We start from the raw sequence: 27,718 nt of genomic DNA on the forward strand, positions 1-27,718 counted from the left end.
GTTAGGGTTAGAGTTCGGGCTAGGGTTAGGGTTAGGGGACGGGGACGGTTTAGGGTCCAGGTGAGGGTACGACAACGCTTTAGGCGCAGCGGACGTGTGAGGGCACGGGTTAGTGTCAGCGTACGGGTTAGGATTAGGGGACGGGTGAGGGTCAGGCTTCGGGGTAGGGTTAGGGTTAGGGTTTGGGCTAGGGTTAGGGTTAGGGGACGGGGACAGCTTAGGGTCCAGGTGAGGGTACGACAATGCTTTAGGGGCAGCGGACGTGTGAGGGCGCGGGTTAGTATCAGCGTACGGATTAGGATTAGGGGAAGGGTGAGGGTCAGGCTTCGGGGAAGGGTTAGGGTTAGGGTTCGGGCTAGGGTTAGGGTTAGGGGACGGGGACGGTTTAGGGTCCAGGTGAGGGTACGACAACGCTTTAGGGGCAGCGGACGTGTGAGGGCGCGGGTTAGTGTCAGCGTACGGGTTAGGATTAGGGGACGGGTGAGGGTCAGGCTTCGGGGAAGGGTTAGGGTTAGGGTTCGGGCTAGGGTTAGGGTTAGGGGACGGGGACGGTTTAGGGTCCAGGTGAGGGTACGACAATGCTTTAGGGGCAGCGGACGTGTGAGGGCGCGGGTTAGTGTCAGCGTACGGGTTAGGATTAGGGGACGGGTGAGGGTCAGGCTTCGGGGAATGGTTAGGGTAAGGGTTCGGGCTAGGGTTAGGGTTAGGGGACGGGGACGGTTTAGGGTCCAGGTGAGGGTACGACAACGCTTTAGGGGCAGCGGACGTGTGAGGGCGCGGGTTAGTGTCAGCGTACGGGTTAGGATTAGGGGACGGGTTAGGGTCAGGCTTCGGGGAATGGTTAGGGTAAGGGTTCGGGCTAGGGTTAGGGTTAGGGGACGGGGACGGTTTAGGGTCCAGGTGAGGGTACGACAACGCTTTAGGGGCAGCGGACGTGTGAGGGCGCGGGTTAGTGTCAGCGTACGGGTTAGGATTAGGGGACGGGTGAGGGTCAGGCTTCGGGGAAGGGTTAGGGTTAGGGTTCGGGCTAGGGTTAGGGTTAGGGGACGGGGACGGTTTAGGGTCCAGGTGAGGGTACGACAACGCTTTAGGGGCAGCGGACGTGTGAGGGCGCGGGTTAGTGTCAGCGTACGGGTTAGGATTAGGGGACGGGTGAGGGTCAGGCTTCGGGGAAGGGTTAGGGTTAGGGTTCGGGCTAGGGTTAGGGTTAGGGGACGGGGACGGTTAAGGGTCCAGGTGAGGGTACGACAACGCTTTAGGGGCAGCGGACGTGTGAGGGCGCGGGTTAGTGTCAGCGTACGGGTTAGGATTAGGGGACGGGTGAGGGTCAGGCTTCGGGGAAGGGTTAGGGTTAGGGTTCGGGCTAGGGTTAGGGTTAGGGGACGGGGACGGTTTAGGGTCCAGGTGAGGGTACGACAACGCTTTAGGGGGAGCGGACGTGTGAGGGCGCGGGTTAGTGTCAGCGTACGGGTTAGGATTAGGGGACGGGTGAGGGTCAGGCTTCGGGGAAGGGTTAGGGTTAGGGTTCGGGCTAGGGTTAGGGTTAGGGGACGGGGACGGTTTAGGGTCCAGGTGAGGGTACGACAACGCTTTAGGGGCAGCGGACGTGTGAGGGCGCGGGTTAGTGTCAGCGTACGGGTTAGGATTAGGGGACGGGTGAGGGTCAGGCTTCGGGGAAGGGTTAGGGTTAGGGTTCGGGCTAGGGTTAGGGTTAGGGGACGGGGACGGTTTAGGGTCCAGGTGAGGGTACGACAACGCTTTAGGGGCAGCGGACGTGTGAGGGCGCGGGTTAGTGTCAGCGTACGGGTTAGGATTAGGGGACGGGTGAGGGTCAGGCTTCGGGGAAGGGTTAGGGTTAGGGTTCGGGCTAGGGTTAGGGTTAGGGGACGGGGACGGTTTAGGGTCCAGGTGAGGGTACGACAACGCTTTAGGGGGAGCGGACGTGTGAGGGCGCGGGTTAGTGTCAGCGTACGGGTTAGGATTAGGGGACGGGTGAGGGTCAGGCTTCGGGGAAGGGTTAGGGTTAGGGTTCGGGCTAGGGTTAGGGTTAGGGGACGGGGACGGTTTAGGGTCCAGGTGAGGGTACGACAACGCTTTAGGGGGAGCGGACGTGTGAGGGCGCGGGTTAGTGTCAGCGTACGGGTTAGGATTAGGGGACGGGTGAGGGTCAGGCTTCGGGGAAGGGTTAGGGTTAGGGTTCGGGCTAGGGTTAGGGTTAGGGGACGGGGACGGTTTAGGGTCCAGGTGAGGGTACGACAACGCTTTAGGGGCAGCGGACGTGTGAGGGCGCGGGTTAGTGTCAGCGTACGGGTTAGGATTAGGGAACGGGTGAGGGTCAGGCTTCGGGGAAGGGTTAGGGTTAGGGTTCGGTTAGGGTTAGGGTTAGGGGACGGGGACGGTTTAGGGTCCAGGTGAGGGTACGACAACGCTTTAGGGGCAGCGGACGTGTGAGGGCGCGGGTTAGTGTCAGCGTACGGGTTAGGATTAGGGGACGGGTGAGGGTCAGGCTTCGGGGAAGGGTTAGGGTTAGGGTTCGGGCTAGGGTTAGGGTTAGGGGACGGGGACGGTTTAGAGTGCAGGTGAGGGTACGACAACGCTTTAGGGGCAGCGGACGTGTGAGGGCGCGGGTTAGTGTCAGCGTACGGGTTAGGATTAGGGGACGGGTGAGGGTCAGGCTTCGGGGAAGGGTTAGGGTTAGGGTTCGGGCTAGGGTTAGGGTTAGGGGACGGGGACGGTTTAGGGTCCAGGTGAGGGTACGACAACGCTTTAGGGGCAGCGGACGTGTGAGGGCGCGGATTAGTGTCAGCGTACGGGTTAGGATTAGGGGACGGGTGAGGGTCAGGCTTCGGGGAAGGGTTAGGGTTAGGGTTCGGGCTAGGGTTAGGGTTAGGGGACGGGGACGGTTTAGGGTCCAGGTGAGGGTACGACAACGCTTTAGGGGCAGCGGACGTGTGAGGGCACGGGTTAGTGTCAGCGTACGGGTTAGGATTAGGGGACAGGTGAGGGTCAGGCTTCGGGGAAGGGTTAGGGTTAGGGTTCGGGCTAGGGTTAGGGTTAGGGGACGGGGACGGTTTAGGGTCCAGATGAGGGTACGACAACGCTTTAGGGGCAGCGGACGTCTGAGGGCGCGGGTTAGTTTCAGCGTACGGGTTAGGATTAGGGGACGGGTGAGGGTCAGGCTTCGGGGAAGGGTTAGGGTTAGAGTTCGGGCTAGGGTTAGGGTTAGGGGACGGGGACGGTTTAGGGTCCAGGTGAGGGTACGACAACGCTTTAGGGGCAGCGGACGTGTGAGGGCACGGGTTAGTGTCAGCGTACGGGTTAGGATTAGGGGACGGGTGAGGGTCAGGCTTCGGGGTAGGGTTAGGGTTAGGGTTTGGGCTAGGGTTAGGGTTAGGGGACGGGGACAGCTTAGGGTCCAGGTGAGGGTACGACAATGCTTTAGGGGCAGCGGACGTGTGAGGGCGCGGGTTAGTATCAGCGTACGGATTAGGATTAGGGGAAGGGTGAGGGTCAGGCTTCGGGGAAGGGTTAGGGTTAGGGTTCGGGCTAGGGTTAGGGTTAGGGGACGGGGACGGTTTAGGGTCCAGGTGAGGGTACGACAACGCTTTAGGGGCAGCGGACGTGTGAGGGCGCGGGTTAGTGTCAGCGTACGGGTTAGGATTAGGGGACGGGTGAGGGTCAGGCTTCGGGGAAGGGTTAGGGTTAGGGTTCGGGCTAGGGTTAGGGTTAGGGGACGGGGACGGTTTAGGGTCCAGGTGAGGGTACGACAACGCTTTAGGGGCAGCGGACGTGTGAGGGCGCGGGTTAGTGTCAGCGTACGGGTTAGGATTAGGGGACGGGTGAGGGTCAGGCTTCGGGGAATGGTTAGGGTAAGGGTTCGGGCTAGGGTTAGGGTTAGGGGACGGGGACGGTTTAGGGTCCAGGTGAGGGTACGACAACGCTTTAGGGGCAGCGGACGTGTGAGGGCGCGGGTTAGTGTCAGCGTACGGGTTAGGATTAGGGGACGGGTGAGGGTCAGGCTTCGGGGAAGGGTTAGGGTTAGGGTTCGGGCTAGGGTTAGGGTTAGGGGACGGGGACGGTTTAGGGTCCAGGTGAGGGTACGACAACGCTTTAGGGGCAGCGGACGTGTGAGGGCGCGGGTTAGTGTCAGCGTACGGGTTAGGATTAGGGGACGGGTGAGGGTCAGGCTTCGGGGAAGGGTTAGGGTTAGGGTTCGGGCTAGGGTTAGGGTTAGGGGACGGGGACGGTTTAGGGTCCATGTGAGGGTACGACAACGCTTTAGGGGCAGCGGACGTGTGAGGGCGCGGGTTAGTGTCAGCGTACGGGTTAGGTTTAGGGGACGGGTGAGGGTCAGGCTTCGGGGAAGGGTTAGGGTTAGGGTTCGGGCTAGGGTTAGGGTTAGGGGACGGGGACGGTTAAGGGTCCAGGTGAGGGTACGACAACGCTTTAGGGGCAGCGGACGTGTGAGGGCGCGGGTTAGTGTCAGCGTACGGGTTAGGATTAGGGGACGGGTGAGGGTCAGGCTTCGGGGAAGGGTTAGGGTTAGGGTTCGGGCTAGGGTTCGGGTTAGGGGACGGGGACGGTTTAGGGTCCAGGTGAGGGTACGACAACGCTTTAGGGGGAGCGGACGTGTGAGGGCGCGGGTTAGTGTCAGCGTACGGGTTAGGATTAGGGGACGGGTGAGGATCAGGCTTCGGGGAAGGGTTAGGGTTAGGGTTCGGGCTAGGGTTAGGGTTAGGGGACGGGGACGGTTAAGGGTCCAGGTGAGGGTACGACAACGCTTTAGGGGCAGCGGACGTGTGAGGGCGCGGGTTAGTGTCAGCGTACGGGTTAGGATTAGGGGACGGGTGAGGGTCAGGCTTCGGGGAAGGGTTAGGGTTAGGGTTCGGGCTAGGGTTAGGGTTAGGGGACGGGGACGGTTTAGGGTCCAGGTGAGGGTACGACAACGCTTTAGGGGGAGCGGACGTGTGAGGGCGCGGGTTAGTGTCAGCGTACGGGTTAGGATTAGGGGACGGGTGAGGATCAGGCTTCGGGGAAGGGTTAGGGTTAGGGTTCGGGCTAGGGTTAGGGTTAGGGGACGGGGACGGTTTAGGGTCCAGGTGAGGGTACGACAACGCTTTAGGGGCAGCGGACGTGTGAGGGCGCGGGTTAGTGTCAGCGTACGGGTTAGGATTAGGGGACGGGTGAGGTTCAGGCTTGGGGGAAGGGTTAGGGTTAGGGTTCGGGCTAGGGTTAGGGTTAGGGGACGGGGACGGTTTAGGGTCCAGGTGAGGGTACGACAACGCTTTAAGGGGAGCGGACGTGTGAGGGCGCGGGTTAGTGTCAGCGTACGGGTTAGGATTAGGGGACGTGTGAGGGTCAGGCTTCGGGGAAGGGTTAGGGTTAGGGTTCGGGCTAGGGTTAGGGTTAGGGGATGGGGACGGTTTAGGGTCCAGGTGAGGGTACGACAACGCTTTAGGGGGAGCGGACGTGTGAGGGCGCGGGTTAGTGTCAGCGTACGGGTTAGGATTAGGGGACGGGTGAGGGTCAGGCTTCGGGGAAGGGTTAGGGTTAGGGTTCGGGCTAGGGTTAGGGTTAGGGGACGGGGACGGTTTAGGGTCCAGGTGAGGGTACGACAACGCTTTAGGGGGAGCGGACTTGTGAGGGCGCGGGTTAGTGTCAGCGTACGGGTTAGGATTAGGGGACGGGTGAGGGTCAGGCTTCGGGGAAGGGTTAGGGTTAGGGTTCGGGCTAGGGTTAGGGTTAGGGGACGGGGACGGTTTAGGGTCCAGGTGAGGGTACGACAACGCTTTAGGGGCAGGGGACGTGTGAGGGCGCGGGTTAGTGTCAGCGTACGGGTTAGGATTAGGGAACGGGTGAGGGTCAGGCTTCGGGGAAGGGTTAGGGTTAGGGTTCGGGCTAGGGTTAGGGTTAGGGGACGGGGACGGTTTAGGGTCCAGGTGAGGGTACGACAACGCTTTAGGGGCAGCGGACGTGTGAGGGCGCGGGTTAGTGTCAGCGTACGGGTTAGGATTAGGGGACGGGTGAGGGTCAGGCTTCGGGGAAGGGTTAGGGTTAGGGTTCGGGCTAGGGTTAGGGTTAGGGGACGGGGACGGTTTAGGGTCCAGGTGAGGGTACGACAACGCTTTAGGGGCAGCGGACGTGTGAGGGCGCGGGTTAGTGTCAGCGTACGGGTTAGGATTAGGGGACGGGTGAGGGTCAGGCTTCGGGGAAGGGTTAGGGTTAGGGTTCGGGCTAGGGTTAGGGTTAGGGGACGGGGACGGTTTAGGGTCCAGGTGAGGGTACGACAACGCTTTAGGGGCAGCGGACGTGTGAGGGCGCGGGTTAGTGTCAGCGTACGGGTTAGGATTAGGGGAAGGGTGAGGGTCAGGCTTCGGGGAAGGGTTAGGGTTAGGGTTCGGGCTAGGGTTAGGGTTAGGGGACGGGGACGGTTTAGGGTCCAGGTGAGGGTACGACAACGCTTTAGGGGCAGCGGACGTGTGAGGGCGCGGGTTAGTGTCAGCGTACGGGTTAGGATTAGGGGACGGGTGAGGGTCAGGCTTCGGGGAACGGTTAGGGTTAGGGTTCGGGCTAGGGTTAGGGTTAGGGGACGGGGACGGTTTAGGGTCCAGGTGAGGGTACGACAACGCTTTAGGGGGAGCGGACGTGTGAGGGCGCGGGTTAGTGTCAGCGTACGGGTTAGGATTAGGGGACGGGTGAGGGTCAGGCTTCGGGGAAGGGTTAGGGTTAGGGTTCGGGCTAGGGTTAGGGTTAGGGGACGGGGACGGTTTAGGGTCCAGGTGAGGGTACGACAACGCTTTAGGGGCAGCGGACGTGTGAGGGCGCGGGTTAGTGTCAGCGTACGGGTTAGGATTAGGGGACGGGTGAGGGTCAGGCTTCGGGGAAGGGTTAGGGTTAGGGTTCGGGCTAGGGTTAGGGTTAGGGGACGGGGACGGTTTAGGGTCCAGGTGAGGGTACGACAACGCTTTAGGGGCAGCGGACGTGTGAGGGCGCGGGTTAGTGTCAGCGTACGGGTTAGGATTAGGGGACGGGTGAGGGTCAGGCTTCGGGGAAGGGTTAGGGTTAGGGTTCGGGCTAGGGTTAGGGTTAGGGGACGGGGACGGTTTAGGGTCCAGGTGAGGGTACGACAACGCTTTAGGGGGAGCGGACGTGTGAGGGCGCGGGTTAGTGTCAGCGTACGGGTTAGGATTAGGGGACGGGTGAGGGTCAGGCTTCGGGGAAGGGTTAGGGTTAGGGTTCGGGCTAGGGTTAGGGTTAGGGGACGGGGACGGTTTAGGGTCCAGGTGAGGGTACGACAACGCTTTAGGGGCAGGGGACGTGTGAGGGCGCGGGTTAGTGTCAGCGTACGGGTTAGGATTAGGGAACGGGTGAGGGTCAGGCTTCGGGGAAGGGTTAGGGTTAGGGTTCGGTTAGGGTTAGGGTTAGGGGACGGGGACGGTTTAGGGTCCAGGTGAGGGTACGACAACGCTTTAGGGGCAGCGGACGTGTGAGGGCGCGGGTTAGTGTCAGCGTACGGGTTAGGATTAGGGGACGGGTGAGGGTCAGGCTTCGGGGAAGGGTTAGTGTTAGGGTTCGGGCTAGGGTTAGGGTTAGGGGACGGGGACGGTTTAGAGTCCAGGTGAGGGTACGACAACACTTTAGGGGCAGCGGACGTGTGAGGGCGCGGGTTAGTGTCAGCGTACGGGTTAGGATTAGGGGACGGGTGAGGGTCAGGCTTCGGGGAAGGGTTAGGGTTAGGGTTCGGGCTAGGGTTAGGGTTAGGGGACGGGGACGGTTTAGGGTCCAGGTGAGGGTACGACAACGCTTTAGGGGCAGCGGACGTGTGAGGGCGCGGATTAGTGTCAGCGTACGGGTTAGGATTAGGGGACGGGTGAGGGTCAGGCTTCGGGGAAGGGTTAGGGTTAGGGTTCGGGCTAGGGTTAGGGTTAGGGGACGGGGACGGTTTAGGGTCCAGGTGAGGGTACGACAACGCTTTAGGGGCAGCGGACGTGTGAGGGCGTGGGTTAGTGTCAGCGTACGGGTTAGGATTAGGGGACAGGTGAGGGTCAGGCTTCGGGGAAGGGTTAGGGTTAGGGTTCGGGCTAGGGTTAGGGTTAGGGGACGGGGACGGTTTAGGGTCCAGATGAGGGTACGACAACGCTTTAGGGGCAGCGGACGTCTGAGGGCGCGGGTTAGTTTCAGCGTACGGGTTAGGATTAGGGGACGGGTGAGGGTCAGGCTTCGGGGAAGGGTTAGGGTTAGAGTTCGGGCTAGGGTTAGGGTTAGGGGACGGGGACGGTTTAGGGTCCAGGTGAGGGTACGACAACGCTTTAGGGGCAGCGGACGTGTGAGGGCACGGGTTAGTGTCAGCGTACGGGTTAGGATTAGGGGACGGGTGAGGGTCAGGCTTCGGGGTAGGGTTAGGGTTAGGGTTTGGGCTAGGGTTAGGGTTAGGGGACGGGGACAGCTTAGGGTCCAGGTGAGGGTACGACAATGCTTTAGGGGCAGCGGACGTGTGAGGGCGCGGGTTAGTATCAGCGTACGGATTAGGATTAGGGGAAGGGTGAGGGTCAGGCTTCGGGGAAGGGTTAGGGTTAGGGTTCGGGCTAGGGTTAGGGTTAGGGGACAGGGACGGTTTAGGGTCCAGGTGAGGGTACGACAACGCTTTAGGGGCAGCGGACGTGTGAGGGCGCGGGTTAGTGTCAGCGTATGGGTTAGGATTAGGGGACGGGTGAGGGTCAGGCTTCGGGGAAGGGTTAGGGTTAGGGTTCGGGCTAGGGTTAGGGTTAGGGGATGGGGACGGTTTAGGGTCCAGGTGAGGGTACGACAACGCTTTAGGGGCAGCGGACGTGTGAGGGCGCGGGTTAGTGTCAGCGTACGGGTTAGGATTAGGGGACGGGTGAGGGTCAGGCTTCGGGGAATGGTTAGGGTAAGGGTTCGGGCTAGGGTTAGGGTTAGGGGACGGGGACGGTTTAGGGTCCAGGTGAGGGTACGACAACGCTTTAGGGGCAGCGGACGTGTGAGGGCGCGGGTTAGTGTCAGCGTACGGGTTAGGATTAGGGGACGGGTGAGGGTCAGGCTTCGGGGAATGGTTAGGGTAAGGGTTCGGGCTAGGGTTAGGGTTAGGGGACGGGGACGGTTTAGGGTCCAGGTGAGGGTACGACAACGCTTTAGGGGCAGCGGACGTGTGAGGGCGCGGGTTAGTGTCAGCGTACGGGTTAGGATTAGGGGACGGGTGAGGGTCAGGCTTCGGGGAAGGGTTAGGGTTAGGGTTCGGGCTAGGGTTAGGGTTAGGGGACGGGGAGGGTTTAGGGTCCAGGTGAGGGTACGACAACGCTTTAGGGGCAGCGGACGTGTGAGGGCGCGGGTTAGTGTCAGCGTACGGGTTAGGATTAGGGGACGGGTGAGGGTCAGGCTTCGGGGAAGGGTTAGGGTTAGGGTTCGGGCTAGGGTTAGGGTTAGGGGACGGGGACGGTTTAGGGTCCATGTGAGGGTACGACAACGCTTTAGGGGCAGCGGACGTGTGAGGGCGCGGGTTAGTGTCAGCGTACGGGTTAGGTTTAGGGGACGGGTGAGGGTCAGGCTTCGGGGAAGGGTTAGGGTTAGGGTTCGGGCTAGGGTTAGGGTTAGGGGACGGGGACGGTTAAGGGTCCAGGTGAGGGTACGACAACGCTTTAGGGGCAGCGGACGTGTGAGGGCGCGGGTTAGTGTCAGCGTACGGGTTAGGATTAGGGGACGGGTGAGGGTCAGGCTTCGGGGAAGGGTTAGGGTTAGGGTTCGGGCTAGGGTTAGGGTTAGGGGACGGGGACGGTTTAGGGTCCAGGTGAGGGTACGACAACGCTTTAGGGGGAGCGGACGTGTGAGGGCGCGGGTTAGTGTCAGCGTACGGGTTAGGATTAGGGGACGGGTGAGGATCAGGCTTCGGGGAAGGGTTAGGGTTAGGGTTCGGGCTAGGGTTAGGGTTAGGGGACGGGGACGGTTTAGGGTCCAGGTGAGGGTACGACAACACTTTAGGGGCAGCGGACGTGTGAGGGCGCGGGTTAGTGTCAGCGTACGGGTTAGGATTAGGGGACGGGTGAGGGTCAGGCTTCGGGGAAGGGTTAGGGTTAGGGTTCGGGCTAGGGTTAGGGTTAGGGGACGGGGACGGTTTAGGGTCCAGGTGAGGGTACGACAACGCTTTAGGGGGAGCGGACGTGTGAGGGCGCGGGTTAGTGTCAGCGTACGGGTTAGGATTAGGGGACGGGTGAGGGTCAGGCTTCGGGGAAGGGTTAGGGTTAGGGTTCGGGCTAGGGTTAGGGTTAGGGGACGGGGACGGTTTAGGGTCCAGGTGAGGGTACGACAACGCTTTAGGGGCAGGGGACGTGTGAGGGCGCGGGTTAGTGTCAGCGTACGGGTTAGGATTAGGGAACGGGTGAGGGTCAGTCTTCGGGGAAGGGTTAGGGTTAGGGTTCGGGCTAGGGTTAGGGTTAGGGGACGGGGACGGTTTAGGGTCCAGGTGAGGGTACGACAACGCTTTAGGGGCAGCGGACGTGTGAGGGCGCGCGTTAGTGTCAGCGTACGGGTTAGGATTAGGGGACGGGTGAGGGTCAGGCTTCGGGGAAGGGTTAGGGTTAGGGTTCGGGCTAGGGTTAGGGTTAGGGGACGGGGACGGTTTAGGGTCCAGGTGAGGGTACGACAACGCTTTAGGGGCAGCGGACGTGTGAGGGCGCGGGTTAGTGTCAGCGTACGGGTTAGGATTAGGGGACGGGTGAGGGTCAGGCTTCGGGGAAGGGTTAGGGTTAGGGTTCGGGCTAGGGTTAGGGTTAGGGGACGGGGATGGTTTAGGGTCCAGGTGAGGGTACGACAACGCTTTAGGGGCAGCGGACGTGTGAGGGCGCGGATTAGTGTCAGCGTACGGGTTAGGATTAGGGGACGGGTGAGGGTCAGGCTTCGGGGAAGGGTTAGGGTTAGGGTTCGGGCTAGGGTTAGGGTTAGGGGACGGGGACGGTTTAGGGTCCAGGTGAGGGTACGACAACGCTTTAGGGGCAGCGGACGTGTGAGGGCGTGGGTTAGTGTCAGCGTACGGGTTAGGATTAGGGGACATGTGAGGGTCAGGCTTCGGGGAAGGGTTAGGGTTAGGGTTCGGGCTAGGGTTAGGGTTAGGGGACGGGGACGGTTTAGGGTCCAGATGAGGGTACGACAACGCTTTAGGGGCAGCGGACGTCTGAGGGCGCGGGTTAGTTTCAGCGTACGGGTTAGGGTTAGGGGACGGGTGAGGGTCAGGCTTCGGGGAAGGGTTAGGGTTAGGGTTCGGGCTAGGGTTAGGGTTAGGGGACGGGGACGGTTTAGGGTCCAGGTGAGGGTACGACAACGCTATAGGGGCAGCGGACGTGTGAGGGCGCGGGTTAGTGTCAGCGTACGGGTTAGGATTAGGGGACGGGTGAGGGTCAGGCTTCGGGGTAGGGTTAGGGTTAGGGTTTGGGCTAGGGTTAGGGTTAGGGGACGGGGACGGCTTAGGGTCCAGGTGAGGGTACGACAATGCTTTAGGGGCAGCGGACGTGTGAGGGCGCGGGTTAGTATCAGCGTACGGGTTAGGATTAGGGGAAGGGTGAGGGTCAGGCTTCGGGGAAGGGTTAGGGTTAGGGTTCGGGCTAGGGTTAGGGTTAGGGGACGGGGACGGTTTAGGGTCCAGGTGAGGGTACGACAACGCTTTAGGGGCAGCGGACGTGTGAGGGCGCGGGTTAGTGTCAGCGTACGGGTTAGGATTAGGGGACGGGTGAGGGTCAGGCTTCGGGGAATGGTTAGGGTAAGGGTTCGGGCTAGGGTTAGGGTTAGGGGACGGGGATGGTTTAGGGTCCAGGTGAGGGTACGACAACGCTTTAGGGGCAGCGGACGTGTGAGGGCGCGGGTTAGTGTCAGCGTACGGGTTAGGATTAGGGGACGGGTGAGGGTCAGGCTTCGGGGAAGGGTTAGGGTTAGGGTTCGGGCTAGGGTTAGGGGACGGGCACGGGGACGGTTTAGGGTCCAGGTGAGGGTACGACAACGCTTTAGGGGCAGCGGACGTGTGAGGGCGCGGGTTAGTGTCAGCGTACGGGTTAGGATTAGGGGACGGGTGAGGGTCAGGCTTCGGGGTAGGGTTTGGGTTAGGGTTCGGGCTAGGGTTAGGGTTAGGGGACGGGGACGGTTTAGGGTCCAGGTGAGGGTACGACAACGCTTTAAGGGGAGCGGACGTGTGAGGGCGCGGGTTAGTGTCAGCGTACGGGTTAGGATTAGGGGACGGGTGAGGGTCAGGCTTCGGGGAAGGGTTAGGGTTAGGGTTCGGGCTAGGGTTAGGGTTAGGGGATGGGGACGGTTTAGGGTCCAGGTGAGGGTACGACAACGCTTTAGGGGGAGCGGACGTGTGAGGGCGCGGGTTAGTGTCAGCGTACGGGTTAGGATTAGGGGACGGGTGAGGGTCAGGCTTCGGGGAAGGGTTAGGGTTAGGGTTCCGGCTAGGGTTAGGGTTAGGGGACGGGGACGGTTTAGGGTCCAGGTGAGGGTACGACAACGCTTTAGGGGCAGCGGACGTGTGAGGGCGTGGGTTAGTGTCAGCGTACGGGTTAGGATTAGGGGACGGGTGAGGGTCAGGCTTGAGGGAAGGGTTAGGTTTAGGGTTCGGGCTAGGGTTAGGGTTAGGGGACGGGGACGGTTTAGGGTCCAGATGAGGGTACGACAACGCTTTAGGGGGAGCGGACGTGTGAGGGCGCGGGTTAGTGTCAGCGTACGGTTTAGGATTAGGGGACGGGTGAGGGTCAGGCTTCGGGGAAGGGTTAGGGTTAGGGTTCGGGCTAGGGTTAGGGTTAGGGGACGGGGACGGTTTAGGGTCCAGGTGAGGGTACGACAACGCTTTAGGGGCAGCGGACGTGTGAGGGCGCGGGTTAGTGTCAGCGTACGGGTTAGGATTAGGGGACGGGTGAGGGTCAGGCTTCGGGGAAGGGTTAGGGTTAGGGTTCGGGCTAGGGTTAGGGTTAGGGGACGGGGACGGTTTAGGGTCCAGGTGAGGGTACGACAACGCTTTAGGGGCAGCGGACGTGTGAGGGCGCGGGTTAGTGTCAGCGTACGGGTTAGGATTAGGGGACGGGTGAGGGTCAGGCTTCGGGGAAGGGTTAGGGTTAGGGTTCGGGCTAGGGTTAGGGTTAGGGGACGGGGACGGTTTAGGGTCCAGGTGAGGGTACGACAACGCTTTAGGGGCAGCGGACGTGTGAGGGCGCGGGTTAGTGTCAGCGTACGGGTTAGGATTAGGGGACGGGTGAGGGTCAGGCTTCGGGGAAGGTTTAGGGTTAGGGTTCGGGCTAGGGTTAGGGTTAGGGGACGGGGACGGTTTACGGTCCAGGTGAGGGTACGACAACGCTTTAGGGGCAGCGGACGTGTGAGGGCGCGGGTTAGTGTCAGCGTACGGGTTAGGATTAGGGGACGGGTGAGGGTCAGGCTTCGGGGAAGGGTTAGGGTTAGGGTTCGGGCTAGGGTTAGGGTTAGGGGACGGGGACGGTTTAGGGTCCAGGTGAGGGTACGACAACTCTTTAGGGGGAGCGGACGTGTGAGGGCGCGGGTTAGTGTCAGCGTACGGGTTAGGATTAGGGGACGGGTGAGGGTCAGGCTTCGGGGAAGGGTTAGGGTTAGGATTCGGGCTAGGGTTAGGGTTAGGGGACGGGGACGGTTTAGGGTCCAGGTGAGGGTACGACAACGCTTTAGGGGCAGCGGACGTGTGAGGGCGCGGGTTAGTGTCAGCGTACGGGTTAGGATTAGGGGACGGGTGAGGGTCAGGCTTCGGGGAAGGGTTAGGGTTAGGGTTCGGGCTAGGGTTAGGGTTAGGGGACGGGGACGGTTTAGGGTCCAGGTGAGGGTACGACAACGCTTTAGGGGGAGCGGACGTGTGAGGGCGCGGGTTAGTGTCAGCGTACGGGTTAGGATTAGGGGACGGGTGATGATCAGGCTTCGGGGAAGGGTTAGGGTTAGGGTTCGGGCTAGGGTTAGGGTTAGGGGACGGGGACGGTTTAGGGTCCAGGTGAGGGTACGACAACGCTTTAGGGGCAGCGGACGTGTGAGGGCGCGGGTTAGTGTCAGCGTACGGGTTAGGATTAGGGGACGGGTGAGGGTCAGGCTTCGGGGAAGGGTTAGGGTTAGGGTTCGGGCTAGGGTTAGGGTTAGGGGACGGGGACGGTTTAGGGTCCAGGTGAGGGTACGACAACGCTTTAGGGGGAGCGGACGTGTGAGGGCGCGGGTTAGTGTCAGCGTACGGGTTAGGATTAGGGGACGGGTGAGGGTCAGGCTTCGGGGAAGGGTTAGGGTTAGGGTTCGGGCTAGGGTTAGGGTTAGGGGACGGGGACGGTTTAGGGTCCAGGTGAGGGTACGACAACGCTTTAGGGGCAGGGGACGTGTGAGGGCGCGGGTTAGTGTCAGCGTACGGGTTAGGATTAGGGAACGGGTGAGGGTCAGGCTTCGGGGAAGGGTTAGGGTTAGGGTTCGGGCTAGGGTTAGGGTTAGGGGACGGGGACGGTTTAGGGTCCAGGTGAGGGTACGACAACGCTTTAGGGGCAGCGGACGTGTGAGGGCGCGGGTTACTGTCAGCGTACGGGTTAGGATTAGGGGACGGGTGAGGGTCAGGCTTCGGGGAAGGGTTAGGGTTAGGGTTCGGGCTAGGGTTAGGGTTAGGGGACGGGGACGGTTTAGGGTCCAGGTGAGGGTACGACAACGCTTTAGGGGCAGCGGACGTGTGAGGGCGCGGGTTAGTGTCAGCGTACGGGTTAGGATTAGGGGACGGGTGAGGGTCAGGCTTCGGGGAAGGGTTAGGGTTAGGGTTCGGGCTAGGGTTAGGGTTAGGGGACGGGGACGGTTTAGGGTCCAGGTGAGGGTACGACAACGCTTTAGGGGCAGCGGACGTGTGAGGGCGCGGGTTAGTGTCAGCGTACGGGTTAGGATTAGGGGACGGGTGAGGGTCAGGCTTCGGGGAATGGTTAGGGTAAGGGTTCGGGCTAGGGTTAGGGTTAGGGGACGGGGACGGTTTAGGGTCCAGATGAGGGTACGACAACGCTTTAGGGGCAGCGGACGTGTGAGGGCGCGGGTTAGTGTCAGCGTACGGGTTAGGATTAGGGGACGGGTGAGGGTCAGGCTTCGGGGAAGGGTTAGGGTTAGGGTTCGGGCTAGGGTTAGGGTTAGGGGACGGGGATGGTTTAGGGTCCAGGTGAGGGTACGACAACGCTTTAGGGGCAGCGGACGTGTGAGGGCGCGGGTTAGTGTCAGCGTACGGGTTAGGATTAGGGGACGGGTGAGGGTCAGGCTTCGGGGAAGGGTTAGGGTTAGGTTTCGGGCTAGGGTTAGGGTTAGGGGACGGGGACGGTTTAGGGTCCATGTGAGGGTACGACAACGCTTTAGGGGCAGCGGACGTGTGAGGGCGCGTGTTAGTGTCAGCGTACGGGTTAGGTTTAGGGGACGGGTGAGGGTCAGGCTTCGGGGAAGGGTTAGGGTTAGGGTTCGGGCTAGGGTTAGGGTTAGGGGACGGGGACGGTTAAGGGTCCAGGTGAGGGTACGACAACGCTTTAGGGGCAGCGGACGTGTGAGGGCGCGGGTTAGTGTCAGCGTACGGGTTAGGATTAGGGGACGGGTGAGGGTCAGGCTTGGGGGAAGGGTTAGGGTTAGGGTTCGGGCTAGGGTTAGGGTTAGGGGACGGGGAGGGTTTAGGGTCCAGGTGAGGGTACGACAACGCTTTAGGGGGAACGTACGTGTGAGGGCGCGGGTTAGTGTCAGCGTACGGTTTAGGATTAGGGGACGGGTGAGGGTCAGGCTTCGGGGAAGTGTTAGGGTTAGGGTTCGGGCTAGGGTTAGGGTTAGGGGACGGGGACGGTTTAGGGTCCAGGTGAGGGTACGACAACGCTTTAGGGGCAGCGGACGTGTGAGGGCGCGGGTTAGTATCAGCGTACGGGTTAGGATTAGGGGAAGGGTGAGGGTCAGGCTTCGGGGAAGGGTTAGGGTTAGGGTTCGGGCTAGGGTTAGGGTTAGGGGACGGGGACGGTTTAGGGTCCAGGTGAGGGTACGACAACGCTTTAGGGGCAGCGGACGTGTGAGGGCGCGGGTTAGTGTCAGCGTACGGGTTAGGATTAGGGGACGGGTGAGGGTCAGGCTTCGGGGAATGGTTAGGGTAAGGGTTCGGGCTAGGGTTAGGGTTAGGGGACGGGGATGGTTTAGGGTCCAGGTGAGGGTACGACAACGCTTTAGGGGCAGCGGACGTGTGAGGGCGCGGGTTAGTGTCAGCGTACGGGTTAGGATTAGGGGACGGGTGAGGGTCAGGCTTCGGGGAAGGGTTAGGGTTAGGGTTCGGGCTAGGGTTAGGGGACGGGCACGGGGACGGTTTAGGGTCCAGGTGAGGGTACGACAACGCTTTAGGGGCAGCGGACGTGTGAGGGCGCGGGTTAGTGTCAGCGTACGGGTTAGGATTAGGGGACGGGTGAGGGTCAGGCTTCGGGGTAGGGTTTGGGTTAGGGTTCGGGCTAGGGTTAGGGTTAGGGGACGGGGACGGTTTAGGGTCCAGGTGAGGGTACGACAACGCTTTAAGGGGAGCGGACGTGTGAGGGCGCGGGTTAGTGTCAGCGTACGGGTTAGGATTAGGGGACGGGTGAGGGTCAGGCTTCGGGGAAGGGTTAGGGTTAGGGTTCGGGCTAGGGTTAGGGTTAGGGGATGGGGACGGTTTAGGGTCCAGGTGAGGGTACGACAACGCTTTAGGGGGAGCGGACGTGTGAGGGCGCGGGTTAGTGTCAGCGTACGGGTTAGGATTAGGGGACGGGTGAGGGTCAGGCTTCGGGGAAGGGTTAGGGTTAGGGTTCCGGCTAGGGTTAGGGTTAGGGGACGGGGACGGTTTAGGGTCCAGGTGAGGGTACGACAACGCTTTAGGGGCAGCGGACGTGTGAGGGCGTGGGTTAGTGTCAGCGTACGGGTTAGGATTAGGGGACGGGTGAGGGTCAGGCTTGAGGGAAGGGTTAGGTTTAGGGTTCGGGCTAGGGTTAGGGTTAGGGGACGGGGACGGTTTAGGGTCCAGATGAGGGTACGACAACGCTTTAGGGGGAGCGGACGTGTGAGGGCGCGGGTTAGTGTCAGCGTACGGTTTAGGATTAGGGGACGGGTGAGGGTCAGGCTTCGGGGAAGGGTTAGGGTTAGGGTTCGGGCTAGGGTTAGGGTTAGGGGACGGGGACGGTTTAGGGTCCAGGTGAGGGTACGACAACGCTTTAGGGGCAGCGGACGTGTGAGGGCGCGGGTTAGTGTCAGCGTACGGGTTAGGATTAGGGGACGGGTGAGGGTCAGGCTTCGGGGAAGGGTTAGGGTTAGGGTTCGGGCTAGGGTTAGGGTTAGGGGACGGGGACGGTTTAGGGTCCAGGTGAGGGTACGACAACGCTTTAGGGGCAGCGGACGTGTGAGGGCGCGGGTTAGTGTCAGCGTACGGGTTAGGATTAGGGGACGGGTGAGGGTCAGGCTTCGGGGAAGGGTTAGGGTTAGGGTTCGGGCTAGGGTTAGGGTTAGGGGACGGGGACGGTTTAGGGTCCAGGTGAGGGTACGACAACGCTTTAGGGGCAGCGGACGTGTGAGGGCGCGGGTTAGTGTCAGCGTACGGGTTAGGATTAGGGGACGGGTGAGGGTCAGGCTTCGGGGAAGGTTTAGGGTTAGGGTTCGGGCTAGGGTTAGGGTTAGGGGACGGGGACGGTTTACGGTCCAGGTGAGGGTACGACAACGCTTTAGGGGCAGCGGACGTGTGAGGGCGCGGGTTAGTGTCAGCGTACGGGTTAGGATTAGGGGACGGGTGAGGGTCAGGCTTCGGGGAAGGGTTAGGGTTAGGGTTCGGGCTAGGGTTAGGGTTAGGGGACGGGGACGGTTTAGGGTCCAGGTGAGGGTACGACAACTCTTTAGGGGGAGCGGACGTGTGAGGGCGCGGGTTAGTGTCAGCGTACGGGTTAGGATTAGGGGACGGGTGAGGGTCAGGCTTCGGGGAAGGGTTAGGGTTAGGATTCGGGCTAGGGTTAGGGTTAGGGGACGGGGACGGTTTAGGGTCCAGGTGAGGGTACGACAACGCTTTAGGGGCAGCGGACGTGTGAGGGCGCGGGTTAGTGTCAGCGTACGGGTTAGGATTAGGGGACGGGTGAGGGTCAGGCTTCGGGGAAGGGTTAGGGTTAGGGTTCGGGCTAGGGTTAGGGTTAGGGGACGGGGACGGTTTAGGGTCCAGGTGAGGGTACGACAACGCTTTAGGGGGAGCGGACGTGTGAGGGCGCGGGTTAGTGTCAGCGTACGGGTTAGGATTAGGGGACGGGTGATGATCAGGCTTCGGGGAAGGGTTAGGGTTAGGGTTCGGGCTAGGGTTAGGGTTAGGGGACGGGGACGGTTTAGGGTCCAGGTGAGGGTACGACAACGCTTTAGGGGCAGCGGACGTGTGAGGGCGCGGGTTAGTGTCAGCGTACGGGTTAGGATTAGGGGACGGGTGAGGGTCAGGCTTCGGGGAAGGGTTAGGGTTAGGGTTCGGGCTAGGGTTAGGGTTAGGGGACGGGGACGGTTTAGGGTCCAGGTGAGGGTACGACAACGCTTTAGGGGGAGCGGACGTGTGAGGGCGCGGGTTAGTGTCAGCGTACGGGTTAGGATTAGGGGACGGGTGAGGGTCAGGCTTCGGGGAAGGGTTAGGGTTAGGGTTCGGGCTAGGGTTAGGGTTAGGGGACGGGGACGGTTTAGGGTCCAGGTGAGGGTACGACAACGCTTTAGGGGCAGGGGACGTGTGAGGGCGCGGGTTAGTGTCAGCGTACGGGTTAGGATTAGGGAACGGGTGAGGGTCAGGCTTCGGGGAAGGGTTAGGGTTAGGGTTCGGGCTAGGGTTAGGGTTAGGGGACGGGGACGGTTTAGGGTCCAGGTGAGGGTACGACAACGCTTTAGGGGCAGCGGACGTGTGAGGGCGCGGGTTACTGTCAGCGTACGGGTTAGGATTAGGGGACGGGTGAGGGTCAGGCTTCGGGGAAGGGTTAGGGTTAGGGTTCGGGCTAGGGTTAGGGTTAGGGGACGGGGACGGTTTAGGGTCCAGGTGAGGGTACGACAACGCTTTAGGGGCAGCGGACGTGTGAGGGCGCGGGTTAGTGTCAGCGTACGGGTTAGGATTAGGGGACGGGTGAGGGTCAGGCTTCGGGGAAGGGTTAGGGTTAGGGTTCGGGCTAGGGTTAGGGTTAGGGGACGGGGACGGTTTAGGGTCCAGGTGAGGGTACGACAACGCTTTAGGGGCAGCGGACGTGTGAGGGCGCGGGTTAGTGTCAGCGTACGGGTTAGGATTAGGGGACGGGTGAGGGTCAGGCTTCGGGGAATGGTTAGGGTAAGGGTTCGGGCTAGGGTTAGGGTTAGGGGACGGGGACGGTTTAGGGTCCAGATGAGGGTACGACAACGCTTTAGGGGCAGCGGACGTGTGAGGGCGCGGGTTAGTGTCAGCGTACGGGTTAGGATTAGGGGACGGGTGAGGGTCAGGCTTCGGGGAAGGGTTAGGGTTAGGGTTCGGGCTAGGGTTAGGGTTAGGGGACGGGGATGGTTTAGGGTCCAGGTGAGGGTACGACAACGCTTTAGGGGCAGCGGACGTGTGAGGGCGCGGGTTAGTGTCAGCGTACGGGTTAGGATTAGGGGACGGGTGAGGGTCAGGCTTCGGGGAAGGGTTAGGGTTAGGTTTCGGGCTAGGGTTAGGGTTAGGGGACGGGGACGGTTTAGGGTCCATGTGAGGGTACGACAACGCTTTAGGGGCAGCGGACGTGTGAGGGCGCGTGTTAGTGTCAGCGTACGGGTTAGGTTTAGGGGACGGGTGAGGGTCAGGCTTCGGGGAAGGGTTAGGGTTAGGGTTCGGGCTAGGGTTAGGGTTAGGGGACGGGGACGGTTAAGGGTCCAGGTGAGGGTACGACAACGCTTTAGGGGCAGCGGACGTGTGAGGGCGCGGGTTAGTGTCAGCGTACGGGTTAGGATTAGGGGACGGGTGAGGGTCAGGCTTGGGGGAAGGGTTAGGGTTAGGGTTCGGGCTAGGGTTAGGGTTAGGGGACGGGGAGGGTTTAGGGTCCAGGTGAGGGTACGACAACGCTTTAGGGGGAACGTACGTGTGAGGGCGCGGGTTAGTGTCAGCGTACGGTTTAGGATTAGGGGACGGGTGAGGGTCAGGCTTCGGGGAAGTGTTAGGGTTAGGGTTCGGGCTAGGGTTAGGGTTAGGGGACGGGGACGGTTTAGGGTCCAGGTGAGGGTACGACAACGCTTTAGGGGGAGCGGACGTGTGAGGACGCGGGTTAGTGTCAGCGTACGGGTTAGGATTAGGGGACGGGTGAGGGTCAGGCTTCGGGGAAGGGTTAGGGTTAGGGTTCGGGCTAGGGTTATGGTTAGGGGACGGGGACGGTTTAGGGTCCAGGTGAGGGTACGACAACGCTTTAGGGGCAGCGGACGTGTGAGGGCGCGGGTTAGTGTCAGCGTACGGGTTAGGATTACGGGACGGGTGAGGGTCAGGTTTCGGGGAAGGGTTAGTGTTAGGGTTCGGGCTAGGGTTAGGGTTAGGGGCCGGGGACGGTTTAGGGTCCAGGTGAGGGTACGACAACGCTTTAGGGGCAGCGGACGTGTGAGGGCGCGGGTTAGTGTCAGCGTACGGGTTAGGATTAGGGGACGGGTGAGGGTCAGGCTTCGGGGAAGGGTTAGGGTTAGGTTTCGGGCTAGGGTTAGGGTTAGGGGACGGGGACGGTTTAGGGTCCAGGTGAGGGTACGACAACGCTTTAGGGGGAGCGGACGTGTGAGGGCGCGGGTTAGTGTCAGCGTACGGGTTAGGATTAGGGGACGGGTGAGGGTCAGGCTTCGGGGAAGGGTTAGGGTTAGAGTTCGGGCTAGGGTTAGGGTTAGGGGACGGGGACGGTTTAGGGTCCAGGTGAGGGTACGACAACGCTTTAGGGGCAGGGCACGTGTGAGGGCGCGGGTTAGTGTCAGCGTACGGGTTAGGATTAGGGAACGGGTGAGGGTCAGGCTTCGGGGAAGGGTTAGGGTTAGGGTTCGGGCTAGGGTTAGGGTTAGGGGACGGGGACGGTTTAGGGTCCAGGTGAGGGTACGACAACGCTTTAGGGGCAGCGGACGTGTGAGGGCGCGGGTTAGTGTCAGCGTACGGGTTAGGATTAGGGGACGGGTGAGGGTCAGGCTTCGGGGAAGGGTTAGGGTTAGGGTTCGGGCTAGGGTTAGGGTTAGGGGACGGGGACGGTTTAGGGTCCAGGTGAGGGTACGACAACGCTTTAGGGGCAGCGGACGTGTGAGGGCGCGGGTTAGTGTCAGCGTACGGGTTAGGATTAGGGGACGGGTGAGGGTCAGGCTTCGGGGAAGGGTTAGGGTTAGGGTTCGGGCTAGGGTTAGGGTTAGGGGACGGGGACGGTTTAGGGTCCAGGTGAGGGTACGACAACGCTTTAGGGGGAGCGGACGTGTGAGGGCGCGGGTTAGTGTCAGCGTACGGGTTAGGATTAGGGGACGGGTGAGGGTCAGGCTTCGGGGAAGGGTTAGGGTTAGGGTTCGGGCTAGGGTTAGGGTTAGGGGACGGGGACGGTTTAGGGTACACGTGAGGGTACGACAACGCTTTAGGGGGAGCGGACGTGTGAGGGCGCGGGTTAGTGTCAGCGTACGGGTTAGGATTAGGGGACGGGTGAGGGTCAGGCTTCGGGGAAGGGTTAGGGTTAGGGTTCGGGCTAGGGTTAGGGTTAGGGGACGGGGACAGTTTAGGGTCCAGGTGAGGTTACGACAACGCTTTAGGGGCAGCGGACGTGTGAGGGCGCGGGTTAGTGTCAGCGTACGGGTTAGGATTAGGGGACGGGTGAGGGTCAGGCTTCGGGGAATGGTTAGGGTAAGGGTTCGGGCTAGGGTTAGGGTTAGGGGACGGGGACGGTTTAGTGTCCAGGTGAGGGTACGACAACGCTTTAGGGGAAGCGGACGTGTGAGGGCGCGGGTTAGTGTCAGCGTACGGGTTAGGATTAGGGGACGGGTGAGGGTCAGGCTTCGGGGAAGGGTTAGGGTTAGGGTTCGGGCTAGGGTTAGGGTTAGGGGACGGGGACGGTTTAGGGTCCAGGTGAGGGTACGACAACGCTTTAGGGGCAGCGGACGTGTGAGGGCGTGGGTTAGTGTCAGCGTACGGGTTAGGATTAGGGGACAGGTGAGGGTCAGGCTTCGGGGAAGGGTTAGGGTTAGGGTTCGGGCTAGGGTTAGGGTTAGGGGACGGGGACGGTTTAGGGTCCAGATGAGGGTACGACAACGCTTTAGGGGCAGCGGACGTCTGAGGGCGCGGGTTAGTTTCAGCGTACGGGTTAGGATTAGGGGACGGGTGAGGGTCAGGCTTCGGGGAAGGGTTAGGGTTAGGTTTCGGGCTAGGGTTAGGGTTAGGGGACGGGGACGGTTTAGGGTCCAGGTGAGGGTACGACAACGCTTTAGGGGCAGCGGACGTGTGAGGGCGCGGGTTAGTGTCAGCGTACGGGTTAGGATTAGGGGACGGGTGAGGGTCAGGCTTCGGGGAAGGGTTAGGGTTAGGGTTCGGGCTAGGGTTAGGGTTAGGGGACGGGGACGGTTTAGGGTCCAGGTGAGGGTACGACAACGCTTTAGGGGCAGCGGACGTGTGAGGGCGCGGGTTAGTGTCAGCGTACGGGTTAGGATTAGGGGACGGGTGAGGGTCAGGCTTCGAGGAAGGGTTAGGGTTAGGGTTCGGGCTAGGGTTAGGGTTAGGGGACGGGGACGGTTTAGGGTCCAGGTGAGGGTACAACAACGCTTTAGGGGCAGCGGACGTGTGAGGGCGCGGGTTAGTGTCAGCGTACGGGTTAGGATTAGGGGACGGGTGAGGGTCAGGCTTCGGGGAATGGTTAGGGTAAGGGTTCGGGCTAGGGTTAGGGTTAGGGGACGGGGACGGTTTAGGGTCCAGATGAGGGTACGACAACGCTTTAGGGGCAGCGGACGTGTGAGGGCGCGGGTTAGTGTCAGCGTACGGGTTAGGATTAGGGGACGGGTGAGGGTCAGGCTTCGGGGAAGGGTTAGGGTTAGGGTTCGGGCTAGGGTTAGGGTTAGGGGACGGGGACGGTTTAGGGTCCAGGTGAGGGTACGACAACGCTTTAGGGGCAGCGGACGTGTGAGGGCGCGGGTTAGTGTCAGCGTACGGGTTAGGATTAGGGGACGGGTGAGGGTCAGGCTTCGGGGAAGGGTTAGGGTTAGGTTTCGGGCTAGGGTTAGGGTTAGGGGACGGGGACGGTTTAGGGTCCATGTGAGGGTACGACAACGCTTTAGGGGCAGCGGACGTGTGAGGGCGCGGGTTAGTGTCAGCGTACGGGTTAGGTTTAGGGGACGGGTGAGGGTCAGGCTTTGGGGAAGGGTTAGGGTTAGGGTTCGGGCTAGGGTTAGGGTTAGGGGACGGGGACGGTTAAGGGTCCAGGTGAGGGTACGACAACGCTTTAGGGGCAGCGGACGTGTGAGGGCGCGGGTTAGTGTCAGCGTACGGGTTAGGATTAGGGGACGGGTGAGGGTCAGGCTTGGGGGAAGGGTTAGGGTTAGGGTTCGGGCTAGGGTTAGGGTTAGGGGACGGGGAGGGTTTAGGGTCCAGGTGAGGGTACGACAACGCTTTAGGGGGAACGTACGTGCGAGGGCGCGGGTTAGTGTCAGCGTACGGTTTAGGATTAGGGTACGGGTGAGGGTCAGGCTTCGGGGAAGTGTTAGGGTTAGGGTTCGGGCTAGGGTTAGGGTTAGGGGACGGGGACGGTTTAGGGTCCAGGTGAGGGTACGACAACGCTTTAGGGGGAGCGGACGTGTGAGGACGCGGGTTAGTGTCAGCGTACGGGTTAGGATTAGGGGAAGGGTGAGGGTCAGGCTTCGGGGAAGGGTTAGGGTTAGGGTTCGGGCTAGGGTTATGGTTAGGGGACGGGGACGGTTTAGGGTCCAGGTGAGGGTACGACAACGCTTTAGGGGCAGCGGACGTGTGAGGGCGCGGGTTAGTGTCAGCGTACGTGTTAGGATTAGGGGACGGGTGAGGTTCAGGCTTGGGGGAGGGGTTAGGGTTAGGGTTCGGGCTAGGGTTAGGGTTAGGGGACGGGGACGGTTTAGGGTCCAGGTGAGGGTACGACAACGCTTTAGGGGCAGCGGACGTGTGAGGGCGCGGGTTAGTGTCAGCGTACGGGTTAGGATTAGGGGACGGGTGAGGGTCAGGCTTCGGGGAAGGGTTAGGGTTAGGGTTCGGGCTAGGGTTAGGGTTAGGGGACGGGGACGGTTTAGGGTCCAGGTGAGGGTACGACAACGCTTTAGGGGGAGCGGACGTGTGAGGGCGCGGGTTAGTGTCAGCGTACGGGTTAGGATTAGGGGACGGGTGAGGGTCAGGCTTCGGGGAAGGGTTAGGGTTAGGGTTCGGGCTAGGGTTAGGGTTAGGGGACGGGGACGGTTTAGGGTCCAGGTGAGGGTACGACAACGCTTTAGGGGGAGCGGATGTGTGAGGGCGCAGGTTAGTGTCAGCGTACGGGTTAGGATTAGGGGACGGGTGAGGGTCAGGCTTCGGGGAAGGGTTAGGCTTAGGGTTCGGGCTAGGGTTAGGGTTAGGGGACGGGGACGGTTTAGGGTCCAGGTGAGGGTACGACAACGCTTTAGGGGGAGCGGACGTGTGAGGGCGCGGGTTAGTGTCAGCGTACGGGTTAGGATTAGGGGACGGGTGAGGGTCAGGCTTCGTGGAAGGGTTAGGGTTAGGGTTCGGGCTAGGGTTAGGGTTAGGGGACGGGGACGGTTTAGGGTCCAGGTGAGGGTACGACAACGCTTTAGGGGGAGCGGACGTGTGAGGGCGCGGGTTAGTGTCAGCGTACGGTTTAGGATTAGGGGACGGTTGAGGGTCAGGCTTCGGGGAAGGGTTAGGGTTAGGGTTCGGGCTAGGGTTAGGGTTAGGGGACGGGGACGTTTTAGGATCCAGGTGAGGGTACGACAACGCTTTAGGGGGAGCGGACGTGTGAGGGCGCGGGTTAGTGTCAGCGTACGGGTTAGGATTGGGGGAAGGGTGAGGGTCAGGCTTCGGGGAAGGGTTAGGGTTAGGGTTCGGGCTAGGGTTAGGGTTAGGGGACGGGGACGGTTTAGGGTCCAGGTGAGGGTACGACAACGCTTTAGGGGGAGCGGACGTGTGAGGGCGCGGGTTAGTATCAGCGTACGGGTTAGGATTAGGGGACGGGTGAGGGTCAGGCTTCGGGGAAGGGTTAGGGTTAGGGTTCGGGCTAGGGTTAGGGTTAGGGGACGGGGACGGTTTAGGGTCCAGGTGAGGGTATGACAACGCTTTAGGGGGAGCGGACGTGTGAGGGCGCGGGTTAGTGTCAGCGTACGGGTAAGGATTAGGGGACGGGTGAGGGTCAGGCTTCGGGGAAGGGTTAGGGTTAGGGTTCGGTCTAGGGTTAGGGTTAGGGGACGGGGACGGTTTAGGGTACACGTGAGGGTACGACAACGCTTTAGGGGGAGCGGACGTGTGAGGGCGCGGGTTAGTGTCAGCGTACGGGTTAGGATTAGGGGACGGGTGAGGGTCAGGCTTCGGGGAAGGGTTAGGGTTAGGGTTCGGGCTAGGGTTAGGGTTAGGGGACGGGGACGGTTTAGGGTCCAGGTGAGGTTACGACAACGCTTTAGGGGCAGCGGACGTGTGAGGGCGCGGGTTAGTGTCAGCGTACGGGTTAGGATTAGGGGACGGGTGAGGGTCAGGCTTCGGGGAATGGTTAGGGTAAGGGTTCGGGCTAGGGTTAGGGTTAGGGGACGGGGACGGTTTAGTGTCCAGGTGAGGGTACGACAACGCTTTAGGGGAAGCGGACGTGTGAGGGCGCGGGTTAGTGTCAGCGTACGGGTTAGGATTAGGGGACGGGTGAGGGTCAGGCTTCGGGGAAGGGTTAGGGTTAGGGTTCGGGCTAGGGTTAGGGTTAGGGGACGGGGACGGTTTAGGGTCCAGGTGAGGTTACGACAACGCTTTAGGGACAGCGGACGTGTGAGGGCGCGGGTTAGTGTCAGCGTACGGGTTAGGATTAGGGGACGGGTGAGGGTCAGGCTTCGGGGAAGGGTTAGGGTTAGGGTTCGGGCTAGGGTTAGGGTTAGGGGACGGGGACGGTTTAGGGTCCAGGTGAGGGTATGACAACGCTTTAGGGGGAGCGGACGTGTGAGGGCGCGGGTTAGTGTCAGCGTACGGGTTAGGATTAGGGGACGGGTGAGGGTCAGGCTTCGGGGAAGGGTTAGGGTTAGGGTTCGGGCTAGGGTTAGGGTTAGGGGACGGGGACGGTTTAGGGTACACGTGAGGGTACGACAACGCTTTAGGGGGAGCGGACGTGTGAGGGCGCGGGTTAGTGTCAGCGTACGGGTTAGGATTAGGGGACGGGTGAGGGTCAGGCTTCGGGGAAGGGTTAGGGTTAGGGTTCGGGCTAGGGTTAGGGTTAGGGGACGGGGACAGTTTAGGGTCCAGGTGAGGTTACGACAACGCTTTAGGGGCAGCGGACGTGTGAGGGCGCGGGTTAGTGTCAGCGTACGGGTTAGGATTAGGGGACGGGTGAGGGTCAGGCTTCGGGGAATGGTTAGGGTAAGGGTTCGGGCTAGGGTTAGGGTTAGGGGACGGGGACGGTTTAGTGTCCAGGTGAGGGTACGACAACGCTTTAGGGGAAGCGGACGTGTGAGGGCGCGGGTTAGTGTCAGCGTACGGGTTAGGATTAGGGGACGGGTGAGGGTCAGGCTTCGGGGAAGGGTTAGGGTTAGGGTTCGGGCTAGGGTTAGGGTTAGGGGACGGGGACGGTTTAGGGTCCAGGTGAGGGTACGACAACGCTTTAGGGGCAGCGGACGTGTGAGGGCGTGGGTTTGTGTCAGCGTACGGGTTAGGATTAGGGGACAGGTGAGGGTCAGGCTTCGGGGAAGGGTTAGGGTTAGGGTTCGGGCTAGGGTTAGGGTTAGGGGACGGGGACGGTTTAGGGTCCAGATGAGGGTACGACAACGCTTTAGGGGCAGCGGACGTCTGAGGGCGCGGGTTAGTTTCAGCGTACGGGTTAGGATTAGGGGACGGGTGAGGGTCAGGCTTCGGGGAAGGGTTAGGGTTAGGGTTCGGGCTAGGGTTAGGGTTAGGGGACGGGGACGGTTTAGGGTCCAGGTGAGGGTACGACAACGCTTTAGGGGCAGCGGACGTGTGAGGGCGCGGGTTAGTGTCAGCGTACGGGTTAGGATTAGGGGACGGGTGAGGGTCAGGCTTCGGGGAAGGGTTAGGGTTAGGGTTCGGGCTAGGGTTAGGGTTAGGGGACGGGGACGGTTTAGGGTCCAGGTGAGGGTACGACAACGCTTTAGGGGCAGCGGACGTGTGAGGGCGCGGGTTAGTGTCAGCGTACGGGTTAGGATTAGGGGACGGGTGAGGGTCAGGCTTCGGGGAAGGGTTAGGGTTAGGGTTCGGGCTAGGGTTAGGGTTAGGGGACGGGGACGGTTTAGGGTCCAGGTGAGGGTACGACAACGCTTTAGGGGCAGCGGACGTGTGAGGGCGCGGGTTAGTGTCAGCGTACGGGTTAGGATTAGGGGACGGGTGAGGGTCAGGCTTCGGGGAATGGTTAGGGTAAGGGTTCGGGCTAGGGTTAGGGTTAGGGGACGGGGACGGTTTAGGGTCCAGATGAGGGTACGACAACGCTTTAGGGGCAGCGGACGTGTGAGGGCGCAGGTTAGTGTCAGCGTACGGGTTAGGATTAGGGGACGGGTGAGGGTCAGGCTTCGGGGAAGG

This window comes from Pseudorca crassidens, chromosome 19 (assembly GCF_039906515.1).
Source record: "Pseudorca crassidens isolate mPseCra1 chromosome 19, mPseCra1.hap1, whole genome shotgun sequence".
NCBI classification, from domain to species: Eukaryota; Metazoa; Chordata; class Mammalia; order Artiodactyla; family Delphinidae; genus Pseudorca; species Pseudorca crassidens.